At 40.5% G+C, this 18,413-nt stretch overlaps 1 non-coding gene across 1 annotated transcript; it reads left to right on the plus strand.

The window, feature by feature from the left end:
* The first annotated feature begins 9,797 nt into the window (after positions 1-9,797).
* On the plus strand, positions 9,798-9,903 carry LOC137964377 (small nucleolar RNA R71). Its single transcript, XR_011115573.1, has one exon. It is a non-coding gene; the product is annotated as a small nucleolar RNA R71 (small nucleolar RNA).
* The last annotated feature ends 8,510 nt before the right edge of the window (positions 9,904-18,413 follow it).

Raw genomic sequence — 18,413 nt, forward strand, 5'->3', positions numbered from 1 at the left:
TGAATATCCTGGCAGATGGAGTCGAGCAAAAGGGACCGTGGTTGGCTAATTACGTAAAGGTGGGAGTCTCCCACTTCCCTGCAGGATAATGCATCTGCCCCCCTATTGAGATGGCCAGGTTTGTACTCCTCTTGAAAATCAAACCCCATTAACTTGCTTAACTAATGTTGCTACGACGACATAGTGAGTCGTTGTTCCAATAAGTATTTCAGACTATAGTAGTCTGTCCGGATCACAAATGGCCTACCCCACAGATAAGGCCGCTAATGCTAAATAACTTTGGCTAAGCCAATGGGTTCCCGTTCATATGTGGCTAACTTGTCATGGTGTGAAGAAGATGGGGGCTGAAATAAGCGATGGGGTGTACCTGTTGCTGTAAGACGACACCAATGCCTCCCCCTAAAGCATCGCATTCAATAACAAAAGCCTCAACAAAGTTGGGTAGTTGGAGAACTAGGGCTGAAGCTAAGGCCTGTTTTAACTGCTGGAAGGAGGACTCAACAAGAGCAGACTACTGGAAGGCATTAAGCTTGAGTAAGTTGTTCAGCGGAGCTGCAATCTGACCATACTCGCGTATAAATTTCCTGTAATAGCCCGCAAGGCCTAAAAATCCCTTTAAGGCCGTAACTGATTGCGGAGCGGGCCAGTAAATAACTGCTTGTATCTTGCTCAAGTCGGGCTTGACACCAGAGGCAGAGATAACATGCCCCAAAAAAACCACTTCTGAAGTATCGAGGTCACATTTGGACCTGTTGAGAAATAGATGGTGGGCATGGAGGAGTGTGAATACCTGTCTCAATTGCTGCAGGTGGTCTTCCCAAGTCTTTCTATAAACCAAGATATCATCAAAGAAGATGAGTACAAATTTACATAAGAAGTGGCTAAATACCTCATTCATGAGCGCATGAAATGTGGAAGGGGCGTTGGAAAGCCCAAATGGCATCACTAAGAACTTGAAGTAACCGTGATGTGTGAGGAATGTTGTTTTCTCCATGTCTTTAGAATGGACCCCAATCTGATGGTACCCGGATTTCAGGTCGAGCTTGGTAAATAGTTGTGCCCCATGTAACTCATCCAATAATTCATCCACCACTAGAATAGGGAATTTATCCTTGACTATGTGAGTGTTGAGCTCACGATAATCCACACAAAAGCGCCAAGAATGGTCATGGTTTTTCACCAACAAAACCGGGGAAGAAAAGGGTGAATGGCTGGGCTGAATAATACCTTGAGCTAACATCTGTTGACATTGCCATTCTATCTCATCTTTCTGCACATGTGGATAACGGTAGGGACACACTACTACTAGCTCGGTGCCCATCTTCAACCGAATACGATGATCCCACGTATGGGTGGAAGAGCAACTGGGTCCTGAAATAAGTATGTGAATTCAGCCAATAGTGAGGTCAAGTGATCTTGATATGACTCACCAGCGGAGAGAGTCTGGAGAGTGCATGGTAGCTGAGTGTGGGTGCCATGGAGTGTGAGTGGTTGACTGGCCTGTGTGAAACTCATGGTAAGGGACTGGAAATCCCATAAAATCGGACCCAACCCCTGCAACCATTTAATTCCCAAGACTAGATCGAAGCCAACAAGTGGTATGACCAAGAAATCTGCTACAAAGGTGTGTCCCTCTATAACAAATGGGATTGTTGAACAGAACCCCACATTGGTAACCTTGTCCCTGTTAGCCACAGAGACAGAAATGCCCGAATTTTGCTGAAGTGGTAAGCCCAACTGCTGGGCTGCTGGTTGGCTGAGGAAATTATGGGTGCTGCCCGAGTCAACCAGTGCCAATAACATGAGATGCTTGATGGTGGCGTGGACCTACATGGTGTTTGTGCTGTGCAATCTAGTCATGGCATGGAGAGAAATGGCTGGTTCCTCCACTTCAGGTTTGGCCTCCTTCCGGTAAGACACCCTCTTTAGGATCATCCACTTCTAACCAAAAGAGTCTTTTGCACAGATGGCCATTCGTATATTTCTCATCTCAATTGAAACACAGCCCTTGAGCTCGTCTTTGGTCCATTTCGGCTTTAGTAAGACGTTTGATAAATTGTGGTGGGGGAGTGGGTGGGGAAGGCTGTGATGGCGTATATGAAGTGGTGGGCGGGCGCTGGGGAGTTGAGAATTGAGATGGAACACCAGTGGGTGCTCGGCCTGGCCATGGGGGCCTCCTGCCCAGTGAGTCTTTGAAGATATGCTTCTTGGTATCCAGTGTGCGTGCCAAGTTCATGGTGTGGGCTAAAGAGGGGGGATTCTGTAATTCCACCTCGAGGTGGAGTGCCTCAACGAGTCTAGCAGTAAACAAGTGGACATACTAATCTGGGCGCACCAAATGACTGGCAAGGGCAAGCTTTTCCTGGAGCGATTTTTGGTAGTGCGCAATAGCCCCGGTTTTTTTGAGATTGACCAGATCGCTTAGGGGGTTTCTGCGTGCTGGAGGACCAAACCATAGCATGCAAGAATCTTTGAAAAATTCCCAATCATACACGTAGTTCTCATTTTTAAACTGATGGTACCACAGAAGCACTTCATCGAGCACGTGGGCAGCTAATTGAACCCTTTCCTCGGGCTGGGTTCTTTGGTTGGAAAAGAAATGGTCACACCTATGTAACCAAATCAAAGGGTCTGAAGACCCATCATAAGTGGGAAAGTCGAGTTTAGTGTACCTAGGTATCGTTGGATGTGCTGGGCCCTTGGCGCCCCCATGGAGAGGAAGTCTGTGGCGCAAATGAGGAGGTGGTGGAAGACGATGGTGGGGGATGGTTGTCGGCCGACCGGGAGGAAGAACCCAGCTGCGCTGTTATCCTGGCAAACCCATCCTCCATTCAAGCCATCATGTGTTGGAAATTTTCCTTGAGACCGAAAATCTTCTGGTTCATAGCGCCAACCTGAGATTGCATTTCAGCACGATTTTCTTCCACATAATTCCAAATATCAGCAAGGGAAGAGGAATCATCTATGGTGGTCCTGTCTGATACCACAATGTTAGGTTCTCTGGCCATGGATCGTGTCAGCCGGAAATCTCCTCCGGCTTCTAGATTGGATGACGAGGGAGGGAAGGATTTCAGATGCTTGGAACGACCTATGCTTGAGGAACGTGAGCTTTCAAAGGAGCTCCACCCTTAGGCCTCATGAGAGAGAGTACCTGATCTCGTTTAGACTAAATAGGAGTAATGCTTACTCTTCTCATTAATCTCACGTCCCTATATAGGGAATTAGGGAAAGATGCACAAGGGCCTAAGCAAGGGTCATAAAGTTCAACCAAATTACAAGAAAACCTACTAATGAATTAAAAATGCAAATTACACAATTTATCCTCGTCTTCAACTAGCCACTCTAGATGCTATGGAGTCCATAACAAAATCCCTACACCAATTTTTTTGTTCCAATTTTGGAACTGAGACTGGTGGTTGATTGTCTCTTTTGAAAAGTCACTGTCAGACTTTTGAGGTCTTAGCGATAGTTTGTCTGACATAATGTCAGTGAGTCTAAGTGGTCTAATTTTTTTCAAAAATCAAACTCACTATGGACTTTGGTTTCTAATTTACCTAGGCTTTTCAACCTAGTAAACTTAGAAGGGGTAACTAACAGTACTTTGACAGTTTTATTTTTTTGTAGCCACTTCCTTTGCCTCATGTGGAGGATCCGTTATAACAGCTTGCTTTCCAGCTCGTGACTGGTAGGTAGAAGTCCCTAATTCCTCTATCTTATGAGAATACTGAGTTATGATTTCCTTCTCATGCATAACATGACCGGTAGAAATTCTGGTTTGACCTTTACTCATATGTGTAGTGCAGTAGTTATGGCTTCCTTATCTCGTTGAGGAGATCCGACAAAAGTCTTGGAAGAACTTGGCGTGACACACCGTTTGTGGAGTTTTTGAAGCTCGTTAGTTAAGTGCTTAACTTTGAGTTGTAAGTCCTCAACATTAAACCCTAAGCTGGCAAAGTTCTCATTGATTTCTTAATGAGAATGCAAAATATCATATTTTTATCCCTTAATGCTTAGTTTTTTATAATTATTTGGTGCCTAAATATACTCATTATTCTTATATTTTGATTTAGGATGCAAATGGAGGCGTTAAGTGAAAAATGAAGTTAATTGGGCGATTCTGGATAGTTTCCACATTGCTTCATAATCTAGGCATAACTCTCTCATCCGAGCTTTGATTGTGATGATTCAAGATCCTATTGAACACCAAGAAAACGTTATACAACTTTAAAGTTTTGAATTTTGAGAGATACGGGCTGTTTTCGGGTCGAAATCAGGCTTGAAGTCATGGCATGTGCACTGTCCAGACCTGATGCACGAAAAAGTCAAAAACCCTAATTATAAAAGGAGACACAAAGAGAGTTCGGGAGGACGCCCCCTGTTGGTCTCCTCTCCAGGTTTTCATCTTCTTTTCTCTAGTTTTCCCTCATTTTTCTTATGTTACAGTCCCGGATCTGATACATGGATTTGTAGGGAGAAAGAAGAGGAAGACGAAGATCATGCCAAAGGGAAGCTTGAAAACCTAAGGTTCGTTAAGGAGAACGCACACCCCTGAGGTCGTTGAGGAGAACTCAAAACCCTGTTTAACCTAAAATCAATGCTTATCTTTCTCATTACTCTTACCCCTTAAATAGGGTTCACCCTTACAAGGTTTAAGATAAAATATTATAAAAATATCTCTATAAATAAAATATTCCAAAAATATCCCTATGGCCTAAAACTAAAATAAAATAAAGAATATTAAAGAAAACCAATTAAAATAATGTTATTACGTGTATAACATTACCACCTCCCAGAAACAATCCAATTACTACTTTGGCAACCGACATGTGGTCTAGCAACCCCCCACCTCAATATATATAAAAAATTAACAAGTTCCAAGATGGTGAAACGGAGGTCCAAGAATCTGTGCTACAACTGCGATGAACCGTACATGACTGGTCACCAATGTAAAATGTTGTTCTGGCTCAAAGTCGACGAAATAGAGAATACATAATATAGTAGCAATCTTATTGAGGAGGAACCACCAGCAATCTCTTTGCATGCCATTACCGGGCAGAAATCTGTCAAAACTATGCAAGTCAAAGCTCGAGTCCTCGACTAGGAATTGGTGGGACTAGTGGATTCGGGAAGTACACACAATTTTCTTAGCTTGACAGCTGCTCAACATCTCCAGTAACAGATCCTTCCACACCCAACAACCACGGTTTCAGTGGCCAATGGGGAGAAAGTCCCTAGCTACGGGATCAACAAAGCGACAAAATTTTCCATTGGTACTACTTTATTTCATTCATAATTTTTTGTCATACCTTTGGTAGGATTTGATATGTGTTAGGCATCAAATGGTTACAAACATTGGGACCCATACTATGGGACTTCTTTGCTTTAACTATGAGTTTTGTATTGAGAGGTCGCCAAGTGCTATTACAGGGCAGTCAGGTGGATAAACCCCACCACCTTCGTACTATACACTCATAGAACCAACCGGACAACACTATTGAAAATCTTCTTGACGAGTTCTCCGACCTCTTCCATGAGCCTTCCGGATTGCCTCCCTTGAGACTGTGACCATAGGATCTATTTAAAACCAGGATCTGATGTGGAGGTAGTTCGACTGTACCGGTATCCCCACCTACAGAAGGATGCAATAGAGAGACAATGCCAAGCTATTTTACAACAGGGCCTTATTTACAACAGCCGCCCCCTTCTCTTCACCCGTCTTGCTCGTGAAGAAACATGATGGCACATGGAAATTTTGTATCGATTATAGGGAGTTAAATGCTCAGACCGTGAAGGATAAGTTTCCTAGTCCGATAGTGGAGGAGCTTTTGGATGAATTACATGGGTCATGGGTCTTCACTAAACTGGATTTTCGCTCTGGATATCATCTGCTTCATATGCACTCCTCCGACATCGAGAAGATAGCCTTCCGCACACATCACAACCATTTTGAGTTTGTGGTCATGTCATTCGGACTATCAAATGCACCATCCACTTTTCAAGCACTGATGAATGAGGTATTTAGCAATTTTCTTCAAAATTTCGTACTAGTTTTTTTTATGATATACTCATATACAAAAAGTCCAGGGAAGAATATTTAGCACATTTACAGATATTTTTTGAATTATTACGAGTCCATCAGCTCTATTTGAAGAAATCCAAATGCTCTTTTGTGGCATCACATGTGGCCTATCTCGGCCTTATTATATCAAATATGGAGGTCACTATTGATTCCGAGAAGATTCAGGTAATTCATGATTGGCCACAACCTTAGAGCTCAGTGTAAAGAGGATTTTTGGGGCTAGCCAGATACTGCCACAAATTCATTCAGAATTACAGTCCCTTGGCAGCCCCTTTGACCAGTCTCCTCAAGAAGAATTCCTTTAATTGGAATGAGGAGGCCACACAGTCCTTTGAGGCCCTCAAACGAGCTCTCACCTCCACCCCTGTCCTACAACTTCCCAATTTTGAGGACTTATTTGTGGTTGAGTGCGACGCGTCCGGTGGGGCCATTGGGGCCATGTTACTGCAATAGTCACACCCCATTGCATATTTCAGTAGGCAGTTGGCAGCACATCATCACAAATAGGCAGCGTATGAAAGAGAATTAATCGGGTTGGCCAAAGCGGTTCAACATTGGCATCCTTACTTATGGGGTCGTGCATTTCTCATCTGTACTGATTATTATAGCCATAAATTCTTACTTGAACAGCGCCTCACGACTTCACCACAGCAGCACTGGATCAGTAAGTTGATGGGATTTGATTTTTTCAGTTGAGTACTGTTAGGGGAGATTAAACTAGGCAAAGGATGCCTTGCCATGGTGTTTTGAACACCAAGAGCTTATATATGCGATCAGTCAGCCTCGTTTCCTCATCCTAGACTTGGTGAGAGAAGCCCATGCCACTCTTCCGGCCCTACATGAGCTACGCAGAAAAATTACAGAGGGGACAATGGATTCTAAGTGGTCCATCCAGGATTCCCTTATTTAATACAAACAACGGATTTATCTTTCCCACACTTCCGAGTTGATTCCAGCCATCCTCTACCATGAAAACACACATGAAGGCATCCAGAAAACTTTGTAGCGCATTCGAGCAAATTTTTATTGGCAAGCCATGAAGACCACCATAGTGACATATGTCTTAGCATGTCAGGTATGTCAATGCAACAAAGCTGACCACTTAAGTCCAGCAGGTCTTCTACAACCTCTCGCCCTCCCTACACAGGTATGGGCCGATATTTCATTGGACTTTGTTGAGGGTCTTCCACAGTCAGCCGAAAAATTAGTATTATCTGTGGTGGTTGATCGGTTCTCCAAGTATGTACATTTTATTCCTATGGCTCATCCATATACAGCATCATGAGTGGCACAGACCTTCCTTGAGCATATTGTATGCTTACATGGTATTCCATAATCAATTATCAGTGATCGGGACACAGTATTTACCAGCACTTTCTGGTGGGAACTTTTTCAACTGAGCGGCACGAAGTTGAAATTTTCCTCCTCATATCATCCCCAGACAAATGGCCAAACTGAGGTGGTTAACCGTACCATCAAAATGTACCTAAGGTGTCTTGTGGGAGATCGTACGAAACATTGGGTTCAGTGGCCACGATGGGTTGAATACTGTTACAACACTTCATTCCACTCTGCCTTGCAATCCACTCCTTTTAGGGTTCTTTATGGCAAGGATCCCCCTCAGCTACTATCTTATACTCCTTGGTCCACCCACGTAGATGCCATTGATCAGGCACTCATGGATCGCGACCAAGTATTACGAAATATTGCAAAATGCCTACGACGATCTCAGGTTCACATGAAAGATGTCTACGACAAGGGACACCGAGACGTCTCGTACGAGGTTGGGGACTACGTTTGGTTTCGCCTACAACTATACCGCCAGCAGTCCATTGTCGGACCACCAAGCCATAAGCTCTCACCCAAGTACTTTGGGTCTTTCTCCATTATTCGTCACGTGGGACCAGTGGCCTTTCAACTACAACTTCCAGCCACGACCAAGCTGCATGATGTGTTTCATGTATTCCTCCTGAAACCATATACGGGATCACCGTCCATATCCACTCCTTTCCTTCCTCCAGTGGACAACGAACACATCATTCTTACACCAGTCGCAGTTTTACATGCCCGTTTGGTCAATGACCAGTGGAAGATTCTAGTTCAGGTGATAGCTACAAACCCTGACGCAACAACATGGGAACAGTTGGACAACTTCAAATAGGTCTATCCAACTTATGAGCTTGAGGACAAGCTCTTTATCCAAGGGGAGGCAGATGTTGAGGACTCAATAGTTAAACGAGTCATACAACGGATGCGTACAGAGTTACGGAGTTAATAGCTTTCTTTCCATATTGTTTTAATTCGTTTTTTATGCATTATTTAAGTTAAATTGCCATAGGGGCAAAATTGTAATATTAACCCTAAAACTAGGGGGGACGTCGAACCTACTTAGAGGGCAAGGAAATGGAAGAAAAGGCAAGTATTGAAGTAGGTTAAATAGTGTTTGGAGTTCTCCTTGACGAGCTCTAGGGTTTGGAGGTCTCCTTGATGAGCTCAAGGTCCAGGTTCCCTCTTGAATCTGAATTTTATTCTTCTCTATTTTGATTTGTATTTACATTGATCCATACCGAAGAGGGGAGGGGAGGGAAATTGCTGCCCTTTTTCGAGTTCAATCAGGGGATCCATCATCCCCTCCATTCACAACAACTATAGAGGGCTTCTTCCTCTCTTTTTGAGCCTGAATTGAGGCCTCTCCATCATCACACCACGAGCAGCCATAAATCAGAGTTCTTTCCCAGCATCAAGATCAGCAAGAAGCCAGGTTAGGAACCCCTAACCTCAGGTCAAAGGACTGTCCAAGTTAGGGGTTTTCAGCCCTAACACGAGCAGCAACAAGGAGGGTTTAAACTCTCTTTTCTGTGACCAAGAAGGGGACTGATTCCCCTCCTGTCCGAGTAGCAGCAGCAAGGGCCCTCTGCCCTTACCGAGCAGCAACCTAGCCCCACAAAGGAGGCTGCTTTCCTCCTTCCCAAGACCAGACCAAGAAAGGAGCCTCTTTACCTATCCTTACCGAGAGCAGCTGCTCTATTACAGTGCTGGGATTCACAAATCCCACACCGATTTACTCGACCCATGACAAGGGACCATAACACTCTTGCTGAAATTGCAAAGTATTAGTGGCAAGAGATTTAACAATATCTTCTAAAGACATACCGGTATTGGAAGTTTGGTCCGGTTATTTTCTAGGGGATATGGCTGCTTATATTGCTGGTAACTTGGGTAATTTCTAGTGGCGGGCTGATTAACTTGTGGATTCCCATAGCTAAGGTTGGGATGATCCCTTCATCCCATGTTATACATGTTCGAATAGGGATCATACTTCCTTTGCGGTTGTCCAGGAAAACCACCCACTACATTCACTTGCTCAATGGGCTCCTCTTGAAGAGTTGGCCACATATCGGTTGGATGCCCTACTGCTGAACAAATTCCACAAGCCTTTGTTGTTTGCGTATTACCTACAACCATTTGACGAACAAGAGAAGTTAGACACGCAATTTGTTATTTTTCAAGGGAGGAAATATTTACCTCATTAACATTCTTGGATGGAAGGTCAAGCCTAGTGCCAAATTGTTGAGCATTGGCCGCCATATTTGCAATCAAGTTTCTCGCGGCTTCGGGAGTTTTATCCACCAAAGCTCCTCCACTAGCAGCATCAATCATGCTCCTATAAGTGGGTAGAAGGCCCTCATAGAAATACTAGATAAGAAGCTGCTCATTAATATTATGATGGGGGCAGCTTGCACATAATTTCTTGAAACATTCCCAGTATTCGTGTATTGACTCTCCATTATGCTGCCTTACACCACAAATTTCTTTCTGAATGTTGGCTGCCTTGAAGTTGGGAAATATTTTTCCAAAAAATATTTCTTCATCTCGTCCCATGTGGTAATACTCCTGGAGAGTAGATGATAGAGCAAATCCTTAGCCGAATCCTTCAAAGAAAATGGAAAGGCTCGTAATTTAATTTGCTCTTCAGTCACCCCTGTGGGTTTCATACTCATGCATACCACATGACACTCTTTTAGATGCTTGAAGGATCTTCACATGAAGGACCATGAAAAGTGGGCAAGAGATGTACTAGTCTAGATTTTAATTCAAATTTAGTAGTAGCATCTAAAGTAGGGAACATTATGCATAAGCGTTGTTGATTCAAATCAAGGGTTGAAAGCTCTTTCAAAGTTCTATTTCCAGCCATGACTTCCTCCTCCTCTAAATCAGATTCGCTATCAAATGGGGAATCAAGAGTGTTAGAAGATGGGCTCCAGCCCACACGACCACGGAAGGCCCACATATCTAAGAGTTATAAGATGGGTCACACGACCAAGGCCCATAAGATGGGCCCAAGCAAATAAGAAGTAGGATCCACCATGATTACCATGAGCTGGCATCCTTATCACATAAGTTGGAAGATCAAGAGGGACTCACAAAGATAACCACGAGCTGGCACCTTTATCTTATGGTCACGTCATAGAAGAGTTCTAGTTTGAGTTATTTTGTCTATTGAATTATTTAGTTATGCTAAGGCTTATCCTTAAGTGTTAGAGTTTGGGTGTAATTAGGACAAAAGTAGTTTTATTATAATGAGACTCTACTACTTTCCTCTATTATAAATAGAGGTTCATGTACTTTGATTATAATAATTTAATGAAGTCAATAAAGTATTTCTCTTTTCCATAAATCCAACATGGTATCAGAGCAGGTTCTGTGAGTATACTTGGTCGACGCATGGAGATAATGAGATCCTTTTCTCCAAACCCTAAACCCTAAGTCAAGGTTCGTAGTTATTTTTTGAGTCCCTACACCCATAGTTTGCTTTACGTTTTTCACCTCTATACTGAGATTTTCATATTGAAAATTATATATTGTCAGAAATATATTTGAGTCTACTTTCCATGGAAAAATGATTTTTTCCGGTTGGAGTTATCTACAAAGAGAAATCGATATTTGAATGAGAGAAGGTCGGATTGTAAAAAAGGTTTGAGCAGTAGTAGAAAGATTCAACTTCTGAGGTATTTTATGATATCAAGAATGAGACTTTATATGGAGATATATTTAAATATCTTTAAGTCTATTCTCTTACATATTCAACCAATTTTCAATCGGATTTATCTACAAAGAGAAATCGATATTTGAAGCAGTGAAGGTCAAATTGAAAAAAAAGAAGTTATACTTGGATGAAAGGTATTTAAGTCTTGTTTCAGAAAGAAAAGAGTTCATGTCAATCTGATCTTTATTTTAAGATATATTCGCTTTGGAAGAATCAAAGGTCATCTTGGTATCCTGTTGCATTGAAAATTCTGAATTTAAACCAATTGTTTTTGTGTCACTATTTGAGTTGATATATCAGGAAAATGTCTCACTTCTCCCTGGTTTGAGGCCTTATTTATGCATCAATGTTATTTGGGTTTATTGCTATATCTATGATATTTGGTTCAAGTTGGGATCACTACCACTACGTCCCAACTTAAGGGGGGAGAAGTATAAGAAGTACAAGAAAGAGGTATTTTATTCCATATGTTGTAGATAAGTTTATGTGACCAAAATATTCAAGAAAGGGGGAGCACAAAAGATGAAGCTTTTGTTATGGTCCTGGGTTAAGTACTTGGCTTTCTGCTACATAACAGGCCGGTTTTTTTGGTAGTATTGGGCTAGGTGCTTTGAGGAAAGCCATGTACTTAACCTAGGACCATAACAACTTCTTCTTCTATGAAAAAATATTTATATCGGATTATGATTATTTCAGGGTCCTTCTACAAGGTTTATTATTTTGGTTCGTGTTATATGTGTTGGAAGATGGTTGTTGTAGAATTTAGGATCTCATGAAAGTAACTTTAGATCAACAAGAAAGAAGAAGAAGAAGAAAAAGAGAGAAGGAGAAGAAAAGAAGAAGAACGTGGAAGAAGAGAGTTTGGATTTAGGAAGAAGAGGGTTGCGTCAAAAAGAAAAATGAGGGCTGGACGAATTTGTGGAAAAAGAGGAGAGTGCTTCAATGCCCTAGCTCTTAGCCAATGCCTTTATTTATAGTTTTACAATGCCCTTAGGGCTACAACTTCATAAAACACAAGACATAAAAGGAACACATATTTGCACTTCTATGACATCTTTATGGAAAGTACCATATTTTACACATATGTCACTCCTTTGACGTGTGGGCTTCTTGTCTTAAGCTCGTGGGCTTGAGCCCTTCTTCCAACACTCCCCCTCAAGCTAGAGGAGAAAAGACATCATAAATACCCAGCTAGCCACATATAAATGATAAGATTTTAGATGTAACGGGTTTAGTGAGAATATCAGCTACTTGCTCTTGAGATGACACATATTTGAGAGAGATTATTCCTACTTGAAACTTCTCCCATATAAAATGACAATCCACCTCAATATGTTTAGTTCTTTCATGAAAAACTGGATTTGAAGTGATATGAATGGCTGCTTAATTATCATAATGCAGATTCATGGACCCCTTTTTATAAAAACCTAGTTCGGTAAGAAGGGTCCTGATCCATAAAAGTTCAGTAACGGTATGGGACATAGCTCTGTATTCTGCTTCGGCGCTGGATCTTGCAACCACATTTTGCTTCTTACTTTTCCATGTAACAAAGTTTCCCCCAACTAGAGTACAATATCCTGATGTAGATTTTCTATCATCAGGAGATCCAGCCCAATCTGCATCTGAGAAGCCTTCTATGTTGAAGTGCCCATATTTTTTGTACAACAATCCTCTTCCTGGTGCTCCTTTTAGATAATGTAATATTCTCTCTAAAGCCTGCCAGCGGGTAATTTCTGGTTTGTGCATGAATTGACTCACCACACTTACAACATATGATTTGTCTGGCCTAGTTACCGTGAGATAAATCAGTTTTCCCACGAGTCTTTGATATTTTCCAATATCAGTATCTCTTCTTCATTTGTGGCACATAATTTTACATTTGTATCCATAGGTGTGTCAACTGGTCTACAACCCTTCATTCATGTTTCTTCAAGGAGATCCAAGACATATTTCCTTTGAGACAATATTATCCCATGTTTGGATTGAAGAACTTCTATACCCAAAAAATATTTAAGCATACCAAGGTCTTTAGTCTTGAATTCCTGACATATCATCTGCTTCACCTCTTTTATGCTCAAAGCATCATCACCGGTTAAGATAATATCATCCATGTATACGGCTAATAATATTTTCCCTTTGATCGTATCTTTATAATATACAGAATAATCAACTAAGCACCGATGAAAACCAAACCGTAGGAGTGTTTGACTAAATTTATCAAACCAAGCCTGAGGGGACTGCTTAAGCCCATATAAAGACTTTTTTAACTGGCATACTGACTCCCCCTCAACCACATAACCAGGTGGTTGAACCATATAAATTTCCTCACTGATATCACCATTTAAAAAAGTATTTTTAACATCCAACTGATAGACGGGCCATGAGGAGTTAGCAGCAATAGATAAGATGATGCGTACCGAATTCAATTTTGCAACAGGAGAGAAGGTCTCCTCATAATCTATCCCATAGCACTGCGTATAGCCCTTAGCAACCAGTCGAGCTTTAAGACGAGCAACCGATCCATCCGGTTTATGTTTCACCAAAAAAACTCATTGACAACCAACCGGTCTTTTACCTTTCGGGAGTGATGTTAAGTACCAGGTTTGGTTTTCGTATAAGGCGTGCATTTCTTCATCCATAGCCGCCTTCCATCCTGGATGTCTCTGAGCCTCCTGATATGACTGCGGAATGGAAGTAGAAGAAAGGGACGCAAGAAACTGGAAGACAATCGATGGTGAGACATAAATTTTGAGATAGGATATGAAGTAGTATAGGAGCGACATTCTTTTCTTAAAGCAATAGGCCGAGTATCAAATTCAGGCTCATACATAGGAGGAGAAGGACTTACCTCGGGTGGATCCGACAACTCCACAGGTGAAGGTACAGTTGGTGCATCAAGGGATGGATCAACTTCAAGATTGAATGGCACAAGCGGACAAGGAGTAGTAGAAGGACAAGTCCATCCTGGAGGAGCATCATGGGAGGAGTAGAAGGGAGTGTCCTCAAAGAAAGCCACATCCCTAGAGATAAACATCCTCCGAAGGGTAGGCTTGTAACAGACATAACCTTTCTGGGTACAAGAGTATCCCAAAAAAAGGCACTTCATAGACCGAGAATCAAGTTTATTTTTATGTGGAGATGTAAGATGAACAAATCACGTACATCCAGACACTTTCAAAGGAAGAGAAAAAGGATCTTCACCATTAAATAACACAGAGTAAGGAGTTTTATGAGGAAGGATTGATGAAGGTAACCTATTAATGAGAAAGCATGTTGTAAGTATAGCATGAGGCCAATAGAAATAGGGTACCTTCATGGAGTAGAGGAGGCCCCGAGCAACTTCAAGAAGATGAAGATTCTTCCTTTCAGCAACACCATTTTGTTGAGGAGTATAGGCACATGATGTTTGATAAATAAGTCCATTACTCTCACAAAATAATTTGAAATCATGAGACATGTAACAAGCTATCTTTTTTGTAAGAAATTAATTAAGGATTAGGAGTCAACACTCAGTTAAAAATCCCCTACCTCCCCATTTTCCCGATCATTGCAAAACCTAATGTATAAAATTTAAAAGAGTTTACAATCCCTAAAATTTATAGAGACTTTTTTAAATTATCTCTCTCCACATTTGTGCATTTCCATTCCATTTTAGATGTACTCTTTTTTATTAAATCTAAACAATGAGTTTTCACTTTCTGATTCTCTCGTAAACAAGAAGATAAAGCAAAATAGATCACAACAAAATAAAAATTTTAGAGTTGATTTATGGAAAACATTAAAAACATTAACAAATTTAAGTAAGGAAAATTTATTCACACACCTGAAACGAACACAAAATTTTTGTTGTCCATGTTTGGGAAATTCCACTAGTTCAACATAATGGCTTGGAATTTGATAAGAAAAAGATTTTTAATTGATCCTAATGTTTTAAATACGGATATGCATAATTGAAACATGTTAAAGATGGAAATGCCCTATGGATCCAAACCTTTTAAAGCGAACAACAAATGCTCATTAAATATTCAAGTGAACGTGCGGTGGGATATTTACCCGAGTCAAACAAGCCATTATTTTGCCCATTTACAAAAAGCTGACCTAACAATCATAGGTGATTTGTCAGTCAATCATGCATAACGGGCTATTTTTTTTGGAAGCAAGGACTTATGGATTGGGAGTCAACACTCAGATAAATTTTTTTTACAATGTGGGACCCATGATGGTGCTCGAGCAGGTGGGACCCACCTTGAGGATGTAGGACACCAATGAATGAAGAAATGAGGTCCCTCCAAAAGAATTCAACATGGGAAGTGGTTGACCTACCTATAGGAAAGACACCAGTTGGATGCATGTGGGTATTTACCATTAAATATAAAGCTGATGGCACCATTGAAAGGTTCAAAGCAAGGCTTGTTGCCAAAGGATATACTCAAACCTACGAGATCGATTATATGGAGACATTCGCACCAGTGGCCAAAATCAACACTGTTCGGATTCTAATATCTCTGGTTGTGAATCTTGACTGGCCCTTATATCAGTTTGATGTAAAAAATGCATTTTTGCACGGAGATCTCCAAGAAGTAAGTATATATGGAATTACCTCTTGGATGTATTATGCAAAACAAAGGATGCAAACAAGTATGTAAACTGAGGAAATCCCTATATGATTTGAAGCAGTCCCCGAGGGTGTGGTTTGGAAGGTTCACAAATTTTATTAAATCTATCGGATACAAGCAAAGCAACTCAGATCATACTCTCTTTCTGAAATATAACAAGGAGACCATCACAACTCTTATTGTATATGTTGATGATATGATAGTAACTGGGAATGATCCAGAAGAAAAGAAATCATTGCAAAGTCGTCTTGCTAGAGAATTTGAAATGAAAGATCTTGGTTACTTAAAATATTTTTTTGGTATTGAAGTGTCCAGATCCAAGGAAAGAATTTTTTTATCTTAACAAAAATATGCTTTGGATTTATTGAAGGAAATTGGTATGACAGCATGTAGTCCAGTCAGTACTCCTATGGAAGAAAATCTGAAACTGGAAACTAATTCAGATCAAGTCCCTACTAACAAGGAGCGTTATCAGAGACTAGTTGGGAGGTTAATGTATCTTACACATACCAGACCAGACTTAGCTTATGTACTAAGTGTGGTTAGTCAATTTATGCACTCTCCAAGTGAAGAACATACGAATGCCATCAATCGTATCCTGCGCTACTTGAAATCATCTCCAGGGAAAGGAATTTTGTTTAAAAAGGGAGGTGACTTGAATATTGAAGGTTATACCGATGCCGATCGGGCTGGGTCAATAGAAGATCGATGGTCTACATCTGGATACTTTACATTTTTAGGTGGAAATTTGGTCACTTGGAGAAGTAAGAAACAAGAGGTGGTGGCTAGATCGTCAGCTGAAGCCAAATGCAGGGGAATGGCCAAGGCAATATGTGAATTATTATGGATAAAAAATCTGATATAAGAACTACATATTGAGCAGACAAGTCCTATGAAATTATATTGTGACAATAAGGCAACATGCGATATTGCCCACAACCCAGTCCAGCATGATAGAACTAAACATGTTGAAGTTGATACACACTTTATTAAAGAAAATTTAGAAGCAAGAATCATTGAAGTCCCTCATGTTCGATTTGAGGATCAGCTTGCCGATGTGCTAACCAAAGCAGTGTCTTACCAAGCTTTTAACAAATGTCTTGACAAGTTGGGCATGAGTGATATCTATGCACCAACTTGAGGGGGAGTGTTAAGATTCACTCTGATATTTCTTCCCTTAAGGAGAAATCATGTAAATATTCTGCAAATCCGGTGATTGGGGTAATCCCGTTAATCACTCAAATTTTTTCTTGTATATTCTCTAAAATGGCTATTTAAGCCGATGATGTGAATGAAAAATTAAGATTGTAATTGAAGTATTATTTTTTACATAATGGACATGGTGAGGAATATGATTAGTAACTCTGGTCTCCCATTATCTTTGTAGAGTGAAGCTCTCAAAACTGCAGTCTATGTACTCAATAGGGTTCCAACCAAGGCGGTTCATAAAACGCCATTCGAGTTATGGAAAGGTTGGAAACCTAGTTTAAGGCATGTACATGTTTGGGACTATCGAGTTGAAGTTCAACTTTACAATCAACATGAAACAAAGTTAGACTTTAGAATAGTCAGTGGACATTTCATTGGTTAGGCGAAAAATTCTAAGGGAACATATTTTATTGTCCATCTCGTTCGATAAAAATTGTCGAATCTAAGAATGCAAGGTTCCTTGAGAATGATGAGATTAGTGGGAGTAGCCAACCTCGAAACTTAGTTTTTTTGGAGCATAAAAGTACTCCACCTGCTTCTACAACTTCGGATAGATTGGTTGTTGTTCATAAAAATCATCAGGATTCAATTATTCGAGTACAACAAATAGTTGTAGAACCATCTCATCATGAGGATACTCTTATAGATCAGATTACTCAACATTCTCAACCTGAAAATGTTGAAGTACCATTAAGAAGATCTTCACGAGTTAGGAAACCTGCAATCTCTTCAGATTATGAAGTGTACTTTCAAGAATCTGACATGGACATTTGTGCTAAAGATGATCCTATTACTTTTTTACTGGCCATGAGTAGACAAAAATTCACATTATGGAATGATGCCATGAAGGAAGAGTTGGATTCAATGGCTAAAAACCAAGTCTGGGTTCTTATTGAATTGCCTAAAGGGGGGAAGGCCATTGGCTGTTAATGGATTTTCAAAACCAAAAAAACTTTTTAGGTAATATTGAAAGATATAAGGAAAGACTAGTAGCCAAAGGATTTACTCAATAAGAAGGAATTGATTATTACAAAACTTTCTCTCCTGTTTCAAAGAAGGATTCATTTCGGATAATTATGGCATTAGTAGCTCATTTTGATATAGAGTTACATTAAATGGATGTCAAACGGTTTTCCTCAATGGAGACCTAGAAGAAGAGGTTTACATGAAACAACCTGAAGGTTTCATTTTGGAGGGGAATGATCACTTGGTTTGTAGACTTAAGAAATCTATATATGGACTAAAACAAGCCTCCCATCAGTGGTATTTAAAATTTGATGATGTTATTTCTTCATTTGGGTTGACGGAGAATATCATGGATCAATGTATATACCATAAGGTTAGTGAGAGCAAAATAATTTTCTTAGTCATATATGTAGATGATATTTTACTTGCTTCAAGTGATTTAGGATTACTTCATGAGGTCAAACAATTTCTCTCGTTGAAATCTTATATGAAGGAT

Source organism: Aristolochia californica, unplaced genomic scaffold (assembly GCF_029961685.1).
Source record: "Aristolochia californica isolate CCGP_79_NKW_82.1479 unplaced genomic scaffold, dmAriCali1.0.hap1 SCAF_4, whole genome shotgun sequence".
Taxonomy (NCBI): domain Eukaryota; kingdom Viridiplantae; phylum Streptophyta; class Magnoliopsida; order Piperales; family Aristolochiaceae; genus Aristolochia; species Aristolochia californica.